At 40.6% G+C, this 24,588-nt stretch overlaps 1 long non-coding RNA gene across 1 annotated transcript in view; it reads left to right on the top strand.

Moving 5' to 3' along the window:
• The window catches only part of LOC130541243 (uncharacterized), a 573,869-nt gene that overhangs the window by 284,356 nt on the left and 264,925 nt on the right, over positions 1-24,588 (top strand). The window contains exon 4 of the long non-coding RNA XR_008955288.1: positions 18,593-18,689. This is a non-coding gene — a long non-coding RNA (uncharacterized LOC130541243). The remainder of the gene's footprint in view (positions 1-18,592; positions 18,690-24,588) is intronic.

Raw genomic sequence — 24,588 nt, 5'->3', positions numbered from 1 at the left:
CGTATTTTTACTAGAGACGGGGTTTCAACATGTTGGCCAGGCTGGTCTCGAACTCCTGACCTCAGATGATCTGACTGCTTCAGCCTCCCAAAGTGCTGGGATTACAGGCATGGGCCACCGCTCCTGGCTCCTACATTATTGTTTTTGATCACTATTTCTTCTTCCTTCTAAGACCTTCCTTCTTGGGTTATTTTCTTTCTTTCTGAAGACCATATTTTTGAATTTGTTTAGCGTGTATATGTGGATAGTAAACATTATTAGGCTTGCTTATATTAGGTCTTAAAATTTTGCTCTTATTCTTGAAAGATATTTTGCTGACAGTTATTGTCTCTTAATGGTTTGAAGACACTACTTCCTTGTCTTCTCATTTCCATTGCTGATGTAGTGAGTTACTGTCGGTACAATTACCTTTCCTTAGTAGTGAATCTGCTCTTTCTTTCTGATGCTTTTGAATTCTCTTTGTCTTCAGTGGGTTTTGGTTTCATGAGACTATGTCTAGATAATTTAAATGTATTCTATTTGAGGTATGTTGAGTTGGGCTGCCTGAATTCAGAAGACTCCGTGTTTTATCAGTCTTGAAAAATTTGTCACTGTGACTTCAAACTTTGCCTCGTCCCCTTTTTCAATGCAAACCTCCCCAAACTCTGATTTTCTTTATGTTGCATCTCCCTCATTCTCCGTCTCTCACTATTTATTTGATAGTTTACAGCAGTTTGTTTTGCTGTGCTGCATCATAAATATTCAACCTTCAGCTTATTTATATCCAGTGGTCAACTCACTTTGAATGTTTCAGTGTTGATTTCTAGAAAAATTATTTAGTTGTTTTTCAAATATGCCTGGTCATTTTTTTATAATCTCTTAATCCTAAGAGATTCCCTGTTTTATTCTAGCATATATGTAAACACTTATACTCCTCCTATGCATTTTAGTGTTTGAATACTTCACAGTGTTTAATACATTGTTTGCCACTTTGGCTGGCTGTCATCATGGTGCCCATTTCCTTGTGCATGTCTGTGTTTTGTTTTTGTAGCTTTAGTGTTCTCTGAAAACTGCCATGGACCTGGGTTAGATCCCATTGCTTGATGGGAATGGTTGTTATGAGTGGAATAACTCAAAAGAAAAAGGCAACATAAAATAGTAGAAAGGCATTCTGTTCTGGGATATGAGCAAAATAGTTATGCGTTCTTCTTCTAATTCCAATTCTCTGTATGATATAATTCTCACTTGGAAAGTAGACTGCCCTTCAAACTAGATTGATATGAAAGATGCTGGAGAAAGAGACCAAGATGAATTCAAGATTTCTGGCTTGGCCATTGGACAGGTAGTGGTTCCATTCCCTGAGAAGAGATGTGGTCTCATGGCAGTGTGAGATGGAGATAATGACTAAGATTGGGATATGATGGATATGACTGTGAAATCTGCAGGTAGAAATGACTAGTATACAGTTTAGTATCTAGATCTAGAGCTCCATAGTGTGCTCTTTTTGAGAGATTTAAAAATAGAAGGGAATAAGTTCAAATTTGCTTAACCCATTTTCTTCATGATCTAGGCAACTTCATCCATTATTTTTCAGCTTTCAAATAAAACACCCAAAATATTTTTCTATGACCCAATCAGAAGTATATACCCATCACACCTAAATTGTCTCTATCATTTTTGTTTTTCTTCTTTGGACAAAAGACATGAGAACAGCCTGGGAAACATGGCAAAACCTCCTCTCTCCAAAAAATGCAAAAATTAGCTGGCATGGTGGCATGCACCTGAAATCCCAGCCAACTTCTAAGCCTGAGGTGGGAGGATCAATTGAGCCTGGGAGGTTGAAGCTGCAGTGAGCTATGATCATGCCACTGCACTCCAGCCTGAGTGACAGAACAAGACCCTGTCTCAACAAAACAAAACAAAACAACAACAACAACAACAACAACAACAAAAACAACCATGAGAAAAGACGTGAGTTTGCCCCTCTCCATATGGGGCTTCCCCCACCAGCATCACTGTCTCATCTGGGCCATAATATTGCCTCTCTCTGAGCATTAGAGTCCTTCATCAGTACAAGAAGAGATTGGAAGAAATAATCTCTCAGGTACCATTTTCCTGTAAATTTTTCTGATTCTCAATTTGGTTTGGAGAGAGAATTAGGATTGAAACTAGAAGTAGAACTTTTTATAGAATTCCCCAGCTTTCTTTGTCTCTTGTTTCCTTCTAAAAGTAAAAGAGCTATAAGCACTGCCCAGCCATTAGAGCAACTCTCCTCTGGCACAGATTGCTAGATCTTAAATGAGAACCAGCAAACAAAGAATGCAATCCCACCAACAGTGTTGGATTGCATTCTTAATTTGCTGGTTCTCTTTTACACTGTTGGTGGGAGTATAAATTAGTTCAACCTTTGTGGAAGACAGTGTGGCGATTCCTCAAGAATCTAGAACTAGAAATAACCATTTGACCCAGAAATCCCGTTATTGGATTATACCCAAAGGATTACAAATCATTCTACTATAAAGACATGCACACGTATGTTTATTGTGGCACTATTTACAATAGCAAAGACTTGCAACCAACCCAAATGCCTATCAGTGATAGACTGGATAAAGAAAATGTAGCACATATATACCATGGAATACTATGCAGCCATAAAAAAGATGAGTTCATGTCCTTTGCAGGGACATGGATAAAGGTGGAAACCATCATTCTTAGCAAACTAATACAAGAACAGAAAACCAAACACCGCATGTTCTCACTCGTAAGTGGGAGTCGAACAATGAGAACACATGGACACAGGGAGGGTAATATCACACATCGGGGCCTGTTGGGGGTGGGGAGCTAGGGGAGGAATAGCATTAGGGGAAATACCTAATGTAGATGACAGGCCGATGGGTGCAGCAAACCACCATGGCATATGTATACATATGTAACAAACCTGCATGTTCTGCACATGTACCCCAGAACTTAAAGTATAATAATAAAAAAAAAGAAAAAAAAAGAATTAAAAAAAATAGAATGCAATCCACAGGTGGGATTGTAGGTCAATTTTTTGTTGCCTTATTTTTCCTTTTGTATAATAAACTAACAGCAACAACAATAAAGTCCTGATGGGTTAAAACAAAATGATTGAAATAATTTAATTTGAATGCTCATAAGCAAAGTTTTCCTTTAGTCAGAATGTTCCAGGATCATCAGTTTATGCAATAATTATATACAAGTAAATAGGTTTCTAGATTATATTAATAGATGTATATATTGATTTTCTGAGACAACCGTGCTCATTTCATTTTAATGTAGTTTTTTGTTTTTGTTTTTGTTTAAGCCTCTTTCCTCTAGTGGATGCCCCAAGGCCAGGGCCTGAGTCTGACGTTTGTTTTTACCTTTAATTTTTATAACAATACCTAATGCATGTTTGACACTCAGTAGATGTTTGTCGAATGAATAAAGGACAGTCATTATTATATTGCAGTTGTTTTGCGGAAAATATATTAACTGCAAATGGCTTAAAAAAAAAAGAAAGAAACATTGGAAAGTCAACTCCTACTGTTTATTACTGAATACATTGTTGGCTGCTTTGGCTGTCTGTCATGTCATGGGTCTTATTTCCAGGGTAAACCCCTTAAAAGCTACTGTAGTACCCAAATGGGTCATTTGGATCAGAGACCAATAATATTTACAAGTAGATTCAGAAAAATCTTAAATGTAGGAGAAGAAAGTTAGTCACCCATATGATTTCCATATCAGAGCTTTTGGGAAGTAAGGGGGAGTCGATTTATTATCTACACAACCACCATGCTTCTATGAAATGCACTGTAAATGGAAAGGTTGAGAAAGAGGGTCTTGAATCAAGGGAGAGCTAAAGAGTTGGGGGAAATGATGCAAATATATGCAGTTGAGGCCTAGTTGAAATTTGAGTTAACCAAGAGGCATGTTTTCTGCTTTGAATCCTTGAATTCAAAATGAAACTTGGGGTTAACATGAGTCATTGTGTGAAAAGAACTCATATGGTTCCCACAGCTTTTAGGATCCTGAAATTATGAGATATCTTGATCTGCTGAACGCTGACTTCACACATAATCTAGGTACAGAATGAGCTGTAAGATCTTGATAGTGTGCAGCAAATATGTGCTTAATTTCCATGTTCATTCATTTATTCCAGGAATGGGTTGCTGTAGATGCTATTTCATGCACTGGACTTGTAACTATGAATTAAATCCACTCGCTGCATATGAAGCTTGGGGAAAAGTCAAGAGAAATAAATGGATCATTAAAAAAGAGTGCACTTAATAGTGTGATAAGTATAAGCATAAGCTGCTATGAGAACACAGAAGGAGAGTACATAACTGACTCTTGGGGATGGAGAGGACTAAGAATTTTTCCCTGATTAAGTGAGACCTAATGTGGCAGAGTGACCAGAGGTGAGTGGGGAGGTGGCCAGGGTTGACATCGCTCCTAAAGAGCATGACCATCCCTCCCAGCTTGCCCTGACTGTCCCATCAATGGAAGAAAGTATGCTTCCTTGGACCTCTCTTCTTTTTCTTTCTTAATCAGTAGTCACTAATACAGTCTCTCCTCCCATGCCTGGTTTTAACAGCATTGCTACTCCCTTGTACAACTAAGAGAAGAGAATCTATCAATTGAAAGTGTGGGTCTGATAACATGGCGGGTTCCTAGTCCTGGGTTTTAATCTTTGCTCTCCATCTGAGCCTTGCTATTTTGATCAGATTTCTTAATTACTCTGGAATTCAATTGCTTTGTTTGTAAATTGAGGATAATAGTACAGAATGTGCAGATTTGTTGAGCAAACGACATGAGTAACTATGTGTGAAACACCTGGCATGGTACTTGGGTGAGATCATCTAGTCTGCCTTACCATTTTGGGGAGAAATTTAGGGAAATTGAGGCCCAGAGAAGAGAGCTGACTTGCCCTCACTTCATCCAAAATTTCCAATGCAGACTTTGAGTTGTGAGTGAGAACTTTTATTCACTTTTTACAGATAAGAAACAGATGTAGGGAGCCTGCATGCCCAAGGTGACACAGGTAATTAGTTGGAGTGCTAGAGCTGGGCACCAGTCTTTTTATTCCAACATCCAGGTTCATGTTTAACATCAGAAGTCTAGGACAAAAGTGGAAACTACCATGCCTTCTCTCTCTCTCCATCCTCCCCATGCTATACCAATTTCTCTAGACCAAAAACAAAAGGCAGGCTGACTTGTAAGTAGTTATAAGAATTACCCCCCCAGAATCTGGCTTGACATTAGGGTCAAGCTAGAACAAAACTACCTCCCAGGCTATATGTGGCTCCACAAAAAGCTGGTTCGAAGGATCGTTGCCCACTCCACCTCTCCAAGACAAGCATATGGTGCACTGTCTCCTCCCTCCTCTACCCTGTTGAGCTTCTGTGACAAAGCCATGCAGAACTGGTTTAAGATCAAGCTCTACTGCCACATTTGTGACCTTGTATTTGCCTATAACTCCTCTAAGCCTCAGTTTCCTTAGCTACATGTAGTAAAAAATTACACATTCTAACTCTGTCTCAGAGAGTTGGAGTAAGGTTAAAATGGGAAAATATGTATGTGTGCTACCAACCATCATATAGAAGGTAAATCTGTAATATTGTTCTTGAAAAAGGATTATTTTTCCAAATATCAAAGGTAGGCTTTAAAAAGTCTTTGTATTATTACTGTTGTTGCTTCTGTTGATTTGAGAGAATTTGTGGGCCAGGTTGTTGTCTTTCAACCTTTACGTCTCTGACATCCTTTGTAAACGTCACTTGTAATAGCTTGAAATTCTTCTGCTCCTTCATCTATAAAATGGAGATTAAAATGCCTGCCTTGCAAGTTTGTGGAAAGCCCCAGATGAAATAATAATCCTGGAACTAAATCTCAAAAATAAGTATCTATATCTGCCCTTCTGTCTTCATTTCCTGGTGCTTAAGGAGACCTGAGCAAAGGAAGCAAATGTGGTTTTAAAACAAGCCAAAGGCATCGTTTTCTACCAAGAAAATGTTAAAGCACCTGGAGGAGCTGAACTGTAAAGCTCCTAATTCTGAGTCTGTAGTTAGGATTGATGGAACTCATTCTCCTCTAGAAAAATTGTGTCTAAATGTGAGCAAAAGCAGGCAGAGGAATGGAGGGGACCACTAAGAGATTGTGAGCTGGGAGTGATCAAGGGTGAGGAGTCCCCAGAAGCTACAAGCACAGGGACTGTCCTCTCGTGCTGTTGTAGGAAACAGGCCACCTAGCTTCAGCTGCCCTGCAGGGTGTGGGACAAAGGCAGCAAGTTCCATCAGAGACAAATGAGGCAGGTGTAGGTTCCTGTGGTGCCCGCTCACCATCATCCCACAGTGAGAAACCATCATTGAGGCCGATGCCTTCAAGCCCATGAGGTCAATGTGGGCTCCAGAGAGATTAGAAGAAACTGAGGCTAGTGTCACCCATGGTGACAACTGGTGTTCACCACATGGAGCTCCGAAGGCCCCAGAGGCTGGCTTTTTTCCCAGCGAAAGCCTCATCAAGGCAGGCAGAGAAGCATAGAAATGCCTCAGCAGATCTGTGAACATTAGCATGCAGACAGAAGAGGTGAGGCAGGGCTTATTCAGGTGTCTACAGCTCAGTTTTAGTCTCAGGTCTCGTGTTTGCTGATAACATCCTAGATCATCCCTCTTCCTAGCTCAAAGAATTTTACAAGATGAACCCTTTTCTAATGGTAGCTTCGAGAAAATACTAATAAGCTAAGTGGCCAACTCCAGTTTTTCTCTTTAAGTAGAAACTGAAACCTTCCTTAGATTGTAGGAATGTTGTGGGGAAGAAAGAACCATGTGAGAAAAACAATGGGCTTTACATATTTGCTCAGCAATTATTTCTATTGCCTATGTGTACCAAGAATCTGGAGATATAATGAGCACTGTCTTCATGAAGATAATCAACTATTGGAAAATTCAGACATCAGTCAAATAGTCATACATAATAAGCATGTAATTACACACTGAGACAAGCACTAGGAAGGAGAAGTATCCAGTTTTATGAGACTGTGTAGGAAGGGGACCTGGCTTGGACTGGAGTCAAGTATGATGTCATTCAACTTGACTTGGGTCAAGAAGAAAAGGAGTGGATTGTGGAACAGTTACAGGAGGAGGGACAAGTGTGTGGTTAGTGCTATGGTGGCAGGAGAGGAGCACACCTGAGGAACTTCAAAGATGGCCATGCAGGCACTTTCCCCACCATTACCAGAGTGCAGACGGTGTTGGGGAGTGAATACTAGAGAGTGGGGTGAGTTGAGGCTGAAGGTATGGAGAACAGTCAGACAGCACGAGGTCATGTGCATCTTGTTGAGAACTTGATGTTGACCCTAAGAGCAATGGAAAGTTTAATCCCTTTACTTCTTGGCTTTGTGACCTTATAAATAAATCATTAACACCTTAATGCTATGCTTTCACATTTGTTACAGGAAGATGGTCATATTAAGTTCACAGGGGATGCAAATAAGAATTGTGAGAGACATAGCAAATGAAATAATGAAGACGATGATGATAATTGTATCTATAGTTAACCTTTACAGAGCATGTTTTCTGTTCTTGGCTCTATTATAAGCAGTTTATCAGCACATAGCTTTTCAAATGGAGCTTTACAAAGGTAAGGCATCTACTAATAGATAATGAAATAGTTTTGATGAAACTAATGAAATAGTTTTTTAAGGTGGGAGGATATTTTCTTTCAATAAACTCTCAGTCAGAAGTTCAAATTATAAGGAAAATAAAGAAAATACAAATAGAGATGTTTACGTCAGTGCTTAGGTCTGTCCAATAATACAGTGTCTTTGAGTTTCAGAATCCTTTTCTCCTTTCTATGGGGCCATTAATTACAACTTGAGGACCACTGGACTAGACAGTGATAATTCTCTTTCTTAAGTTCCAAAGGGAAAAAGGAAATTTCTCTCAATCTAATATGAAGAAAGGATTCAACTTAGAGTATTGGTACATTAAATAGAAAGACCACCAATCTTGGGAAAGTTAGTGAGATTCTCTATGTTTCAGATTTTATCCAACTCATAGGATTATTTTAAGGTGAAAATTAGGTACTAATTAGACATGCATAAATCATAGAAGTTTCTGAGCACATAGAGAGTAATCATTAACTCTTAGATCTTATTATTAGTTGTTCTTTCTGAATCAGACATCAGTTGTATGTCAGTGCTTACAGCCTACACTGCATTATTTGGAAGTTTTTCACAAAGTGTCAAGAGTCTCATCAGCCCCCACCAGCCTCATGGTTTTCTTGAAGGATGGTCTCTGTATTTGTTAATCTAGCAATTCACCACCACATATGTGCTCGTATTCTCTTTATCTTTGCAGTTAACATAAATATGCAAACTTCCATGGCAAAAACCATTAGACACTTTCCATTTAAATAGTAGTTTCACTATTCCAGCATATTTTCCCAGCTAGAACAGTGTGCGATCTGCTTTTAAGTCCTGATCATCCACTTCTATGGACTCTAGAGTGATGTTTTTGTTGGACCTATTTTTATATAATAATTAAAACCAGATTGTCCTTAATTTATTCATTTCCTTTTACTGAATTACAAATTAGGTCAAATAAAGGACTAGGCCTCTGGAGGGTTAAAAATAATACAAATCCTAGTTTTTGAGGACTCAGGGTCTGTTAGGAAAAATAAGATATGTGCATAGATGAGCATAATCTCAGGCAGAAAGTGATTGTTATCATAAAAGGGTTTCAAATAAGTTCTCTTGAAGAGTCAAAGAGAAGGCTGAGGGAATGCTTTGCAGAAAAAAATGGCAACTGCAGTATATGATGAATGGTATTCCTAGTTAAGGAAACAGGGAGAAAATGTACAGAAACTAGAGTGAGAATGGTTTGATGGAAATGGGGTATGAAAATCGGTGGTGGGAAATGAGGCTGACTGGCACGATTGAGGACACATATGGAAGAGTCTTGGTGGTAAGTCAAGAAATGGAGATTTGCTAGGCAAAAGGAAGGCTAGAGTAGTTTTGAGTAGGAGGTCACCGTAATCATAACCATACTTAAGTAAAGAATAATCTGTTAGTGACTTTGAGGATGAGCAGTGTCTAGAGCACATGGTGTCGGGGAGATGGCATCCCTGACAAATGAACTATAGTGCTCATTTCCTTTTTTTTTGCCCCAGTGGTCCCCATGGCAGCAATGCCAACTTGCAGACCCATCTTCCACATTGCTGATTTTTTAAGCACAGACATGATCCTGTGTCTGTCCCACTCGAAAACATTCAATGGCTCCCTGTTTCCTATTGGATAAAATCATATCTCAGAAACAAACATCCTAACATCTGCTATAATCAGATATTCTGCTCTTGCTCCTGAAGAAGCTATATTGCTCAGTGATACAGTGCCCATGGTTCAGCTGAAAGCCCTGAGGGTGATGAAGAGTGAGCTAGGGTAGTGATAATGGAGATGGGGAGGAGGGATGTCTTAGTCTGTTTTGTGTTCTTGTAAAGGAATATCTGATGCTGGGTAGTTTATAACAAAAAGAGGTTTATTTGGCTCACAGTTCTGCAGACTACAAGAAGCATGGCACCAGCATCTGCATCTGATGAGGGCCACAGGCTGTTTCCACTCATGGTGGAAGAAGGGGAACTAGTATGTACAGACATCACAAAGCAAGAGAAGAAGTGAGACAGAGAGAGAGAGAGAGAGAGCAAGAGAGAAAGAGACAGGGGAGGTTCTACTTTTTTTTTTTTTTTTTTCCAACCAGCTCTTGTAGGAATGAATAGAGCAAGCACTTACTCATGACTCTTACCAGGAAGGGCATTAATCTATTAAAGAGGGATCCACTCCCATGATCCAAACACCTCCTATTAGGCCTCCTCTAACACTGGGGATCAAGTTTCAACCTGAGAATTGTAGGGGGTCAAACATCCAAACTATGGCAAGGAGATGCAAGAGATAATGCAGATGTTTAATCAATAGATGTTTGCAACTGGTTATCAACAGTAAAGAAGTGGGAATGATCAGAGGCTGCTGTGATATTACCTACCTGGATGGCTGGAAGGTTCTTATACAATTCCCAGGCAGGTTTGTGCCTGCCTCTTCCTGGAGCGCTGATTGCCAGGGTGTCACAATGGATGCCTTGAGCAGTTGCAGAAGAGTACTTGATGTTAATTTCATGTGTATGCCTTCCTTTCGGTTTTCCTCCCCAATTTTTCCCTCAGTCCCCAGGCATGATCCTGAAATGATTCTTAGGTGTGCTGACTGCCGTCTCTTTCTTACTAAAACACTCAACATTCTTTCAGTCCTCCATGACAATGTTTACAAAATTTAAAACATTCTTTGAGCATTGACTATTTGCCAAACATTGTTCTGGGTGCTAAAAACAGAGCAGTGAGTAAGTGTAATATGTTTCTGCTTTCTTGGAGCATGCATTCTGGTGAGGAATAATATTCCTCCTCAATGTTCCTTCCTCTCTCTCCATACCTCTTCAGCATTTGTTTAATTCTCCTTCGTTTCTTGTTTTGCCTCAGTGGTCTCCTTGGCACCAGTGCCAACTTGCAGACCCATCTTCTACATTGCTGTTTCCTAAATATAGAGATGGTCACGTGCCTGTCCCACTGAAAAACCTTCAATGGCTCCCTATGTCCTATTGGATAAAATTATACCTCAGAAAAGATATTCTAACATTTGTTATAATCAGATGGCCTGCTCTTGCTTCTGGAGAAGCTATATTGCTCAGGGATCAAGGGGGAAACAATAGGTTCAAATTTTTAAACAAAGAAGATTTAATTCATAGAATTCCAGAACTTTGAAAGGTCAGTAGTTCAGTATGTTTCCCATTCATTACCGCTTGTTTATATTCACACACACAAAAGCTTTGCCACTGTGGAGATGCCAGTGGAGTTGTGGAGCTGGGGATGGAGGAAGGTTTTAAAGTTTCCTCTGGATGGGAAATAATGAAACTTTCCAACTTTACTTATGCATGAATGAAGGTGGTTTAATGGGCCAAGTGCCGGCTTTGGAGTTACAAAGGCTTGGGTTTAAATCCAGCTGTAGGACTTCTGCAAGTCCCTGACTCGCTGTGAACTTTAGCTCCTCAATTGTCATATGAGGGTGACTCGGCCTATTTTACAGTATTAGGAGGCAGACAGCTCAGATGCCGGCCTTGCTGAGGTCAGGCAGGGCTAGGTTGCCGTAGTTGAATGGCAGAATTATCACCCACATCTGGATGGAAGAACATGTAGAGGTTTTCCAAAAAGAGGGGATTGAGAGAGTAGGCCAGCAATGCCAAACAGTGGGCATTCGTTCTGGGGTGAAAGATAGAAGATGAAGCCATGGCTGAGAATATAGGAGGTACTTCACTAACAGAATTGATGCTCCCAGCCTCCCATGGGGAGTGGGAGAGCTTGAGTAATGCCCAACATCACAGGCAATCTCTTCACAGCTACAATCCCTTAATTCATTTCCTCCCCTAGAGCATATATTTGGATCCCTACTATGTGCTAGGTGCCTGGATGTAAGATGCCTGGCCTCACAGTGGATGGACATCTAGGGGTGTGAGTGGCTGAGCAGAGTGCCCAATAAAAGGGTGGGAGGAGACAGGCCACAGAGGTATGACCAGGTCATAGAGGTCCCCATGGACTTAGAAAGGACTTTGTTTTTTATTCCAAGTGGAATAGGAATTCTAACAGCAGGGTATGAATGAAGGACACAAGAGTGAAAACTCGGATCATCCAACCTTTGACTTATCCAAGCTATGACATAGATGTTAAATAAACTAAAACACCCAAAATAGATAAATGAAGAAGGGATAGCATGTGCCTGTGCATGCACACTTCCTGGGCCTGTCGTGTATTGAAGAGGGTAAGACTTTCTGCCTAAGGAACTGGATATGGTTATATGTGAGCCGAGCATGAAGGCCTGCACTGACCACGCTTCCCAGGCTTCCACGTCTATGGAGATGCATAGGTCTAGAGTAGACTGAATACTCGAGGGTAAGCTTCCAAGGGCACAGGTGTGATTACAGTCATCAAGACACCACCGCCCCAATGAGTAGCTATCATGTATTGATACCTGATGGAGATTTGTGAGATGAATGATGCCACCAGAATGCAAACTCTGACAACCAAGCCAAAAGCGATGGATCTGTTTAACAAAATGGTTAAATTAACCAGTGACAGCAGGGCTGTCTTATATAGTCTGGCAGGAAGTTCTCTGCACAACTCCAAGGGAAGCTGTGCACATAAACAACCCACACAGCACATCACAGGCCTGAGAGTTGGAGGAGTGCACTAAGTTCCGGTGGGTGTGGGCTGTGTCTGGACCTGTGAGCTTTTCACGGGGGACTGCCAAGGTCAGGTGGCATGGCTGCTGCCCTCTTTTCCATATGTGTGAGGCTTGGGACAGCATGTCTGTGTTTTATTCATGCCCTGTCACAGACATGGCATCCTAGTGGATGAAATGCTGGGACCCCGATTCTAAAACTTTTTGACTATAAGATTGTTAATTATCCCATGGATAATAGAACCAAGGTGTTCTCCCTTCTCCATCCTCTTAGCCAACTCCTTTCACCCATTCAGACACAATTAAGACCCCATGTCTTTTGAAAGGCCTTTGGACACATATCCCTTCTCAAAGCACTGAGACATGCTGGTTACCTCTGCCGTAGCTCCTACTGTCTCAGTCATTTCTGCTCCCTGAGGCCAGGGGCTGTACTTATTTATTTATATTCCCAAGGCCTGCACCTAATAGATGCTCACCTAATAGACGTGCTGGATTACCTCTGTCATAGCTCCTACTGTCTGTCATTTCTGCTCCCTGAGGCCAGGGGCTGTATTTATTTATTTATTTATTTATTTATTTATTTATTTATTTATTTATATTCCCAGAGACTGCACCTAATAGACGCTCAGTCAACTTTTATCAAAGGAGAGAAAAGTTTTGTATCTTAGGTTCTAATTATGAATTGAATATATATGCATTCAAGAACTCCCATTTACTGCATACTGACCAGAGTTATGAAAAACAACCCAATATAAATTCTCTTGTTCAAACATTTCTTTCCTTATAATAGCAGATGCCATCCTAGTGGGGACAGGGCAGCAGGCATATTTGAAATGCTCATATGTATAAGATGAAAATGCAGAGAAATTTTCAAGGGTTCTCCAAGGACTGGTGAGGCATGACCAGCCCAGCAGTTTCTTGTGGCAGAATCTCTGATGAAATCAGAACTTCAAGGTCTTGACCTAATGTTCCATAAATTAGGTGATGCTGAAACCAGAGAACTTTGAAGGGGGGTATTTTTCTTGGGGCAATATCGGGAAAGCATGTGTGCCTATGACTAATTCCCCTCCTGTGAACTGTTGGTATTATCTTTGAGGGTTTTCAAGATAAATAAATTGAAGCTGTTGTCAAGTTTTACTAGACAAAAGCAAACAATCCCAGGGTCTTTCATGTGTCTGTACTGCCACAGTGTCACCCCCTCCTGCCTTCTTGCTTTGTGGTTTGTTGGGAGAGGAGAGAAGCATGCAGGGCAGGGGCATGCACCCCACAGAGGAGAGGATACCACAGCCACGACCACGGTCACCCACAAGGTCACGCCAGGATTCCCGCAGTCATGTGCAGTTCCATCAGTGCAGCAAAGTGCCTACTTTGTGCCCAGCCCTGCACCAGGGACTGAGGACACAAATACAAACAGGCACTGTGCTTGCATTTGCCCTTGAGAAGTTACTTGTCTTAAAAATATTGAGAACAAAGTTTACTGATTGCACTGTTGCCACATCAAAAAATTACTCACCAACAGAAGGCCTGATCTACCAGGGATTAGAATTGTAAACCAAAAATAAAATTCCAAGCCCTCCAACTGACTGAATGAACCTTCCTCTTGGCCAATGGGACCCAACTAAACCTGAAACATTAGTTCAGACCATAATGAGAAGGGGAGGATTGGACCTGCTTCATTATACTCACCTCTCTTTGGAATTCAGGCACAACTGGCCAGGATTAATATTAAAATACAGATCCCAAGACTGACAGACAGACTCTTTGTAGCAATAAGATACCAAATTCCAACCTGACCTTAGTATAGCATCACATCCCAGATGGCAGAGCTCTGAAAGAAACCAAAGTATTTTACCCCAAAATATACTCGTTTGACATATTTTGAAATGGTCCCATAAAACTGTCTCTTGTGGGGAATACTTACCTTCTGTAGAGAGCCCTCTTCCCTTTCCAGGTCTTTTTCTGATGCTGAAGAGATGGGCTGAGAGTCTAGCACCTTTTAAGGGTCTGAATAGGAAATATTTGCCATCTTTTGCCTCTGGCCACCTATGAGGCTTCATTTACATAATAAGAACCTTGTTCTCCACAACCCCTTATCTTAACCCAAACACTCCTTTCTATTGATCCCAGGTTTTTTGATAATAACTAACTCAACCAATTGCCAATCAGAAAAGCTTTGAATCCACCTGTGACCTGTAGGCCTCCCCCTTCCCACACTTCAAGTTGTCCTGCATTTCTGAACCAAACAAATGTATGCCTTATATGCATTGATTGATGTCCTATGTCTCTCTAAAACATAAAACCAACCTATAACTCAACTGCCTTGGGCACATGTCCAGGACCTCCCAAGGCTGTGTCACAGGTTAGGATCCATAAGCTTGGGAAAATAAACTTCTAAATTGATTGAGATCTGTCTCAGATAATTTTTGGTTTACAGAGGTGACAGCAATGGCCAAGTTTCTTTCCTCTTTGGGCTCCAATTTCCTCAGCTACAAGAAGGGACCTCTTAGTCCTTTTAAGCTGGACTCTTGAAATCTTTCCAGTTTAGCTAATTAGACTTTCAAAGAAGCTAGAGATTGTTGAATAGAAAGAATTCAGCTGGTATAGAGAACTGGGAGCCTGTGCTGCTGTCTTCAGGTAATTATGTCATTACATAAGGAAATGAAAACAATTTAAGGATGCTTTTTATCTTTTAGTATTGGCATGGCTTTGACTCTAACACTGAGGCAATAATTTGTGGTCAGTGCCAGATGCAACGTCTCCTTCATGGGCTGTGTCACAAAATCAAAACAGCTGCTTGGAACTAAAATTGATTTTCACAGAATGCCAGATGTGCTAGATGTCCTCTCCTGAGCTACCTGATTCAGTCCTCCTGGGAATACACAGGCATTTCAAATACTAGAGTGAGTGATCCGGGGACGTGACCACCCACCTGCCCCTTCAAATATTTCTGCAGTGTTCATATAGTATGTTTCTGATATTTTTCCTTTATCTTTACATCTTTGAAAACATGGTCCTGTGTAGAGTATTCTCAATGACAGTTATAGACTCTGCTGAGAGCAAACAACTACCCCAATTAAAAGTGACCACTTGATTGTCAACTCAGAGCAGCTGTTTCTTTCCCACCTTTACCCAGCATTCCTGGGAACCCTTTAAATTGGATGTGGGTTGGAGACAAGCTGCTCGGGTGTTGGGGGATTAAACTCCTATACTTGCATGTTGTATTTGATTTAGGAATCATCATCCATGACCCACAATACAGTTGGGGTAAGGAATATGACCACAGCCAGTGGTGGGCTGGCCCATCCCAGCTTTCCTGCTGGGAGAGGGGCATTACAGTGAACAAATGGATATACCCACCAGTATCAGGTAGTGAAGATGTCCCCCCATGTCTGGAGTGAGAAACCTGAAAATAGGTGAGCCATTTCTTTCTTCTTTCATTCTCCCCTATCAAGCCCTGCTGGTGTGGACTAGTCTTACACAGATGCAGGGGACAAATAAGATGACCATTTAGAAAGCTGAAAGGTGTCTAATAAATTCATGTGGGAGCTTTCCTTTTATATTCGTGCATAACAAAAAGTAAACAGGTTTTATCATTCTGGCATATTAGCAAAAAATTAAATCCTTAAAGCTGAGCAGGGTTCGTACATTGCTATTAGGAGTAGACATTGGTAGAACTGAAATAAAAATAGTTTATGGGTCAATGATGCTGAGAATTTTTTCATATGATTGTTGGCTGTTTGCATGTCTTCTTTTGAAAAATGTCTGTTTTCAAAACCACAGTGAGATACCATCTCACACCAGTCAGAATAGTTAATATTAGAAAGTCAAAAAGCAACAGATGCTGGCAAGGCTGCAGAGAAAAGGGAACACTAATACATTGTTGGTGGGAATATAACTTAGTCCAGCCAATGTGGAAAGCAGTTTGGATATTTCTCCAAGTACTTCAAACAGAACTACCATTTGACCCAGCAATCCCATTACTAGGTATATACCCAAAAGGAAAATCAATCATTTTACCAAAAAGAAACACACACGTATGTTCATCGCAGCACAATTCACAATAGCAAACACATGGAATCCACCCAGGTACCCATCAATGGTAGATTGGATAAAGAAAATGTGGTACATAATATGACACAGCTATAAAAAAGAATGAAATCATGCCCTTTGCAGCAACATTGGTGTAGCTGGAAGTCATAATCCTAAACAAATTAACACAGAAACAGAAAACCAAATACTGCATGTTCTCACTTCTAAGTGAGAGCGAAACATTGAACACACATGGACATTAACATGGGAACCACAGACACTGTGGACTACTGGAGGGGGACAGGAGAGGTGGGGCATGGTTTGAAAAACTACCTATTAGGTACTATGCTCACTACCTGGGTGACAGGATCTGTACTCCAAACCTCAATATCATGCAATTGTTCCATGTAACAAGCCTGCATATACACCCCATGTATCTAACATAAAATTAATTAAAAAAAAAGAAAATCATGCATCAGGAAAAGGCAAGACAGACCAATGGATGTTAATGTAACAGAATACAAAATATTCGTTGGTACAGTTTCAGATTCCATAGTTCAATTTGCCTTTAAGAAACTGCTACTTGTTTCGGTGCAGTATCAAAAAAGAATGACCCCAATTATTTGAAAAAGCTACTAAAATACTCTTCCCTTTCCAAATACATATGTATGTGGCTAATTTTTCTTCTTTATGTAATCCAAATAGAGTAATAATGCATCTTATTTTATGAAGAAGCAGATACAAAAATAATTGTCTTGTATTAAACAAGGAATTTAAGAGACTCGCAAAAATGTAAAATGCTACTTTCCTCAATGAGGTTTTTGGTATTGAAAAATATAGCTATTCTTGCCAGGCGCAGTGGCTCACGCCTGTAATCCCAGCACTTTGGGAGGCCGAGGCAGGTGGATCACGAGGTCAAGAGATGGAGACCATCCTGGCTAACATGGTGAAACCCCGTCTCTACTAAAAATACAAAAAATTAGCCGGGTGTGGTGGCGGACGCCTGTAGTCCCAGCTACTTGGGAGGCTGAGGCGGGAGAATGGCGGGAACCCAGGAGGTGGAGCTTGCAGTGAGCCGAGATCTCGCCTCTGCACTCCAGCCTGGGCGACAAGCGAGACTCCGTCTCTAAAATAAAATAAAATAAAATAAAAATGAAAAATATAGTTATTCTTTATAAAAATATGTTATTGCACAGTGGGTTTATTATTATTTCTTTAATGAGTTAATAAATCTGTCTTTAGAAAGTATGAATCAAGAGCCTCAGAAATGTTAGACATAATTCAGCCTTAATGGATTCAATGTTCACAGCCACTTCTTTCACTGGATGTGTTATTTACATGTGAATCACCATGTTTCTTTTCTTGAAAAATAAGATTACACCATTAGGTGAGATACAACTTAAAATAGATTTTTCAAAAAGAATGAAGTGTTAAAATTTTTCTTTTATCCTTATATACCTGAGAATATGACTGAATATAGAATTCTAGGGTCACAAATAATTTTATTCCAAAGTCCCCCAGCCACTGTTTTATTATTTTCTATTACCTAATGCTGTTATAGTAAATTCTGAGTCCATTCATTATTTTTTCAGTTTTGTAGGTGAACTATTTTTTCTAGACACATGTTGGTATCTTTCTTCTTCACAAGGTTCAGCAATTTTTGTTAAAATATGGCATAATGTTAGTCATTTTTGTGAATTCCTCCTAGAACACACTGAGCCCTTAGGATTGCAGATCAAGATTTTTAGTTCCAGATATTTTTTCACTTACATATTTGAATGTTTTCTGTTTAGTATATTCTATTCACTAAATTTATATTACTAATTATTCAAAAGTGATGGCTGCATTGTCTGTTACTCAGATGTGCTCTTTTAAAAATTCTTTATCCTTTCTCTCCTCATTCTTTGGAATTTTTCTCATTCCATCCTCTATGTCACCGCCTTAAATTTCCATAGTGTCATATCAGTTCTGTTTATTGATGATTCTACAGCCTTCAAAAAAATCTACACTAGTATTATGCATTCATTCTCTTCATTATTTTCATCATCACTGCTAACACCATTTATCATTCATTTTGTCATTTTCTCTCTGATCTTATATTCTTAATATTTACATTTTATTTAATTGCCTTGAAAATAAAAAAGCAGTAGTCATCTAAAATTTGCTCACCTTCTCTAGAAAACATTCTTTCTTCAAAGAGTGCTCATAGTCTCTTGTTTTGTCCTAGTTTTTATTTTATCTTTTTGACATAATTTTTGCATTGGTCTCATATGGTCGTATGGTCATTGCTTTCCTTCTTAACTTTCTGAACAGAGGCTGTTGCAATTAGGATGGCGAATAGTGAAAAACAGTGTGGTTGAATTGAACATAAGCTGAAGGGCTAGACATCATGGCTTCAATCCTTGTGGAGGTAAGAGAGCTGGGACATCAGACATCAGCAGGTGGCCTTGGCTCCTTTTCCTTCATCTATAATTTTACTAAAATCCTTTCAGAATAAGGGCTGATCACCACTGGGAAATTTAAGGCATAATCTGCCTTTACTCTATCCTCCCATTTTGGGTGGCTAATCCAGCCACTGTAATGTAAAGAAGGACCTTGTGGTTCATAGCTTTTGGTTTCTGGCATCTATGTATGTTTAATATTCCACCTTTCTGAACTCATCTTTACTATCAATCAGTGATCTTCTAGGGGACAGAGATTTACTCATGGTTCTTGCATAGCACTTTGTTTCCTGATAGGTGTTCAGAAAAAAAATTTTTTTAAAACTATTCCAGTTTAATTGACTGAGAGACTCAAGGTCACAAGCCCAAATATTATTCAATAACCACATACCACATCCTTGCTGATTTCCATGACATAAAACTACAACGTATAGACATTGGCTGCAACAGGAGAACATGATTTACTGAACCTTCCAATCTGCTGTGAAAGGGAACCTGATTTTTGCTGTAAATTACAAGCCCAAGGATCAGAACATATTCATCCATTTCCCTATGAATTAGGGGAGACTTGGTGAAGATAATGGGCCACACTGGAAAGGGAAATCTTCCCCTTTCTTGAGGTTTTATGCTATGTACTTACTTATGCCAATGTCTCAAACACCATATGTAGATACGTGTAGATGAGAGGGAGTTTAAAATAAGGAAGAATGTAGCAGATTTCAAACAGTTTTTTTCTATGCCATTACATATACTATAGTATTAAAACATAACAAAAAGGAAAATAAAAAAATCTGTTCTAACAATCTGTTTCAAGAATCTTGAAAGATATACAAAACAAATCACTCCAGATGAGACGTATATTTCAGTTCCCACCACCTCAACCCAATAAAGACAATCCCAAGGGCCCATGAATGAAGAAGCCAGAAGAGGTCAGCTCATACATCCCCTTCCTTTAGACAGGACTGTAATGAAATCATCGTTGACCAAGGCTGTCAATGGTTCTGGGTGACCAGAGCACAGCAATCATTTCCATTATTTTGCATAGAATGACTTGTGAATTGCCACCTCCTGCAAATCCTGTGGCCTATGATCTGGACCAAATCACATCCAAGTGTCTGATCAGTTCTGAGAGTGGTTGTGGATGACCTTAGTATTCCAGAAGACTGGTTCTGAATGCACACTAGTGCATCCACAATGGGACATCCATGTGTAAAAAGGAGTGAGGAGCTGGGATTCTTCAGTGGCCTCCAGCTTTCATTCCATACAGGAATGGTCTCGTTCATATGCCTCTGAGAGAGTCAGCTTAGAGACAGGCAAGTCTGGGTTCAAATCCTGGGTCCATCCCTAGATGGTTGAGTGTGGTTCCTTTATCCTATATAACAGGGCCAATACATACTTCACTTGGCCTTTGTGAGGACTGGGGGACTGTCCACCTAAGGCAAAATAAAGACATCATTTATTCACAGTCTTCCTTAGTGATGCACACATGTGGCCTGAGAACTAACATTGATCTTAGCCTTAGGATCTCTTCGTTCTACCACTGACATTAACCCCCATGTGATCTCATGCATGTCAGTTTCCCTCCCTGAGTCTGATTGACCCTTTAGTGAGATTAGATTCAATCAAAATTGATCTCCAAGTCACTTTCAGCTTTAAAAAATTCAAAGCTCTACAAATCATTCTGATATTGGCCCCAAAACCACCTCTTGGCACCTCCTTTGCTTCTCTGTGCTGTTTTAGGATCCCTTGTCTGATTTCTTATTCAACTCTGTGAGATCATATCACCAGTCTAGCAACATCCTGTCCCATGCCATTTTATAATTTCCTGTTTAATTGCCTGTTTTGTACCCCTAGACTGTGAATTACCTGATGGCAGCAACTGTGTTTCATTTGCCATAGTGTTCCTTGTGTTTTGTCACGGGCTTAAAACATAGTCATTGTTCATTAAATGTTTTTATGAATTAGGATTATTAATTTATTTACCACAACATTATTGAACATACCTGTTGGCAACTATATTCTCTCTTCTATGGGCATTGAAAATAGAGGATTTCTTAAGTATTTCTAATGATATGAGTTCAGGTAAAGGCATCTTTCCCAGGAAACTTCAACCTTCAATTTCAGTGCAGCTGGCAAAGACATGTTCATTCCACCTATGTATAAAGACAAGAAAGATTTTAGCACCCTTGTAAGGGTAGATTTTCTAATTTGAAATTTATTCATTTGTTAAACTGTTTGCTAAGTGCCAACTATTTGTCATACACAAGACTAGGCAATGGGGAGACAGATACTACAGCAGAATAAAAAATACCTCAGGATTGGATTTAGCAGCCATTTGAACCTGGAAAAGTCCCTTGAATTTAGTGAGCATCCCTTTTTTATCTTTGAAGATAAAATTGCCTCTCGTATCTGAAAAGGTTATAATGGATATCCTATGAGATTTTTGATGTGAACTTTATTGGTAAAGTGCAAGTGTCAGATTAACTAAAGGCAATGGCAATCCTTCTAGATGTTTTCCTTCTCTCAATAAGCATTGTTTAGATTCAATAGCAGCTTAGAACCTAATATATGTATAATGTTTCCCTCTATTTCAGAGCAATGGAATATTTTCAGAAAATAGACTTGAGAGCAGGTTCTATAACTTCACTTCCCTTTAGTTGCTGCTTCCTCTACCTTTCTACCCCCCAGTTTAGTCTACTCAGATAAAGAATAAGCACTATGTTGTTCACGTTTGTGGTAAATGAAAACGGTCAACTAATCACTAATTTAATCACTAATTTTTTCTTTGAGTGTATTTGACACTCAAGTTCTTTGCCTTTAATAATGTTTAATCAGCATTTTATGTTTCTTTTGTACCTTTTTTTTCTTTTTTTTGAGATAGGGTCTCACTCTGTCACCCAGGCTGGAGTGCAGTGGCGCAATCTTGGCTCACTGCAACCTCCACCTCCTGGGCTCAAGCCCTCCTCCCACCTCAGCCTCTTGAGTAGCTGAGACTACAGGCATGCACAACCATACCTGGCTAATTTTTGTATTTTTGTAGTGATGGAGTTTCTCCATGCTGCCCAGGCTGGTCTCGAACTCCTGAGCTCAGGTGATCCACCCCCGTCGGCCTCCCAAAGTACTGGGATTATAAGCGTGAGCCACCACGCCTGGCCTCTTTTGTACCTTTCTAGAGAAATATCCATGTCAATTATTGACAATCCTCATATTCAGCTTCTTTTAAAGCTGGAGGAGTTGGAGAAACAGCCTGGTCCTCTCCTCTCACCATTCATTTGGGAAAGCCAGGGCTTGACAGATGCTCCCTCCGGAGGAGTGTGTAGTAGGAGATGAAGTCTGGTGTCAGGTAACCTTGGGAAAGTTACTTACTCTCCCTAATCTCACTGATCCTGTGTTCTTTTAATCTACACAATAGAGCTACAAGTTCCTAGTCACATAAATATTCTAAAACTGGCATACAGCAGGAACCAACACAACTCTGTGCCCTGGGGTTGGGTTCCTCAATGAGGAAATGGTGGAGCTGGGGCTGTGATCCAGGACCCTGGTTCTCAAGCCTGCTCCTGTTCCTCTGCCTATGGTCCTTTCCCTCCTCATTCCCACACAGGCCTGCAGATGCTCAGCACTGGTCCGGAATAGCAACCACCAGGGCATCCTCCCTGTTTTCTCTCCCTTGGAGGGAAGTGCAGTCAATGGGGCCTGGGAACACCTAGATGAGGAGGCACTGTCATTTGCAAACACTTTTTTTTTTAACTTTAATTTCTTGCACGGAAATCAAAGAAATATCATTCAACTAACTTCATAATAAGAGGCAAATGCAGTTTCCTAACCCCAAAATCTCCAGAGGATGAGTATGAATTGATGTGCTAGAATTTAAAGATGGAAGGGCCTTGACTTTTTATTATGAGTGTGATTAAATAAATCCTCCTGGCCACCTCTAAAGCCTCCTCTAATTCTGTCTCTGCCTAGGGACACAAGATCATTTCTTTTCTGAGATGATCTTCTGTACAGCCTTTCTGATATCTCCAAATTCGCCTACTGTTTTTTTTCCTATCCTTTTCCGGGAAGTCTTTTTTGTACAAAATTAACATGGGTCTGTTTACATTCAGAAGATTCTTGGGGTGGGGCATTACAATTGCTTGGTTAACCGATCAGACCAATTCTTTCTTTGTATGATATACCTTCCTCATGCACAGCTTCTTCATTTCTGGTTTAGAATAGTCATTGTATCAACCTGCTTAGCATGCTGACTTTGCTTAATTAGCATTGAGGGGTGCAAACCACTTAATTCTCTCACACTGCAACTCACACTCACTGCCTTCAGTTAATTCCTTAAGGATGATGAAGTGGAAGGCAGGGAATATAGAACTCCCTGCCCCCACCACAAATCTAAGCAAACAAGGATGGGACCAGGAGGAAGAACCCATTTGTGTGGGTCCTCCACAGCTGCTGGCTTATGTATTCTTCCATGTGCCGCTGCAAGGTATAAATGGTGCACATCATTTTGTAGATGAGAAGCGGCATACAGGAGAGGCAGGATTTGGATCTAAACCTGTACCATGAGGTCTCTCAAACTTGGAATGGGAGGTCAGGAGCCACGTTGTTTTCTTCTCTATATCCTGGGTGCCTGTTATCTTACGGTAGGTGGTCAGTAAACCTGTAACTAATGAATGAACATCTGTATTGGTAAAAAGACACAGGTTACTATTGCTCTTCAAGTGGGGTGGGGATCCGTAGCCAGTAAACCCCAAGCCAAGGCCACTTACTGTTTATGAGACTTAACAGACTTGCGTGTGGAGAGCACCCTTCTGACCTCATTGTTTACAAAGGATGTCAAAAGATGTGGCTAGGGTTAGAGTTATCTTAGGAGCAGAGCTCTGGGTAAGAGTCAGATGATCTTTCTGGGCTCCCTGCACTAAGTTTTATATTTGAGCACTAGTTTCTAAACCTCCACATGAAACCAGTTCTCACTGTGCTGCCAAGCCTGAGATATTAGGGACTGAAGTTCCCTTGTTCCAAGAGGATGAGCTTTGTCAAAGGAGGATGAATAGACTCTGCTCATGTTTTGGCTCCAGCAGCCTCCTGCCTATAGAAGTGTTTTCCTTCACTGGGGCTAGGCTGAACTTCATTTCAGAGAGGCATAAAAAGTCTGAGATCCCCAGGGGATCTGGCACAGGAAAATGAAGTCATTTTACATTTGTGGCGTGATTCAAATTGGAATCACACAAGTCAGAGCGACAGGATGCTGGAGTACTTTGTTTAGCTCTTCTGTGCTTCAGGAGCTAAGCTTTCTTCAGCTTCCTGGAGAGAGGAAGTGGGTATGTATGGAATACCCATTTGCTTTCTATAGTCTTCAAGGTCCTTTTCCCTTTTCCCTTACGTAAAACACCAAGCCTAAATCTTGCATTCAGCTTTTTAGAAGGCAGAACAAGCAGCCATTGAGCTCTTGCTGTGGGACTGACCCCGCCTTCTGCCTGATGTCAGTGGGGATACTGCTTACCTTCCTTCCTGCAAGGAAATCCACACACTCTTACTTCATCCGGCCTGGGGAGGAGGGGAAAGAGGAAGTCACCTGTGAAATTGTCTTTGCGCTTTGGACTCAAACTCCCAGGTAGGGCAGTAACAGGTATTCTAATCTCTGCAGGTCTCCTTACCTTCCTGTTTGGTCTCGGGTGGTTTGTTTTTGACCTACGTAGCTTATGGGTTTTCCCTGCTTGGGCTGCTGCCCCCTGGGTCCTTCCCCTCTCTCCCTGCAGCCTTATGCAGCAGCAGCTCCCTGTGCTTTCCCTTCCCTCCTCCTGCTGCTGCATCTCTGCCTTCACCCCTAGCAGGTGCTCATTCGTCACATCACATATGCTACCATATTGAATAAGC

This window comes from Pan paniscus, chromosome 12 (assembly GCF_029289425.2).
Source record: "Pan paniscus chromosome 12, NHGRI_mPanPan1-v2.0_pri, whole genome shotgun sequence".
NCBI lineage: Eukaryota > Metazoa > Chordata > Mammalia > Primates > Hominidae > Pan > Pan paniscus.
The sequence above is the reverse complement of the archived record's forward strand: the minus strand, read 5'-3'. Positions and strand labels throughout refer to the sequence as shown.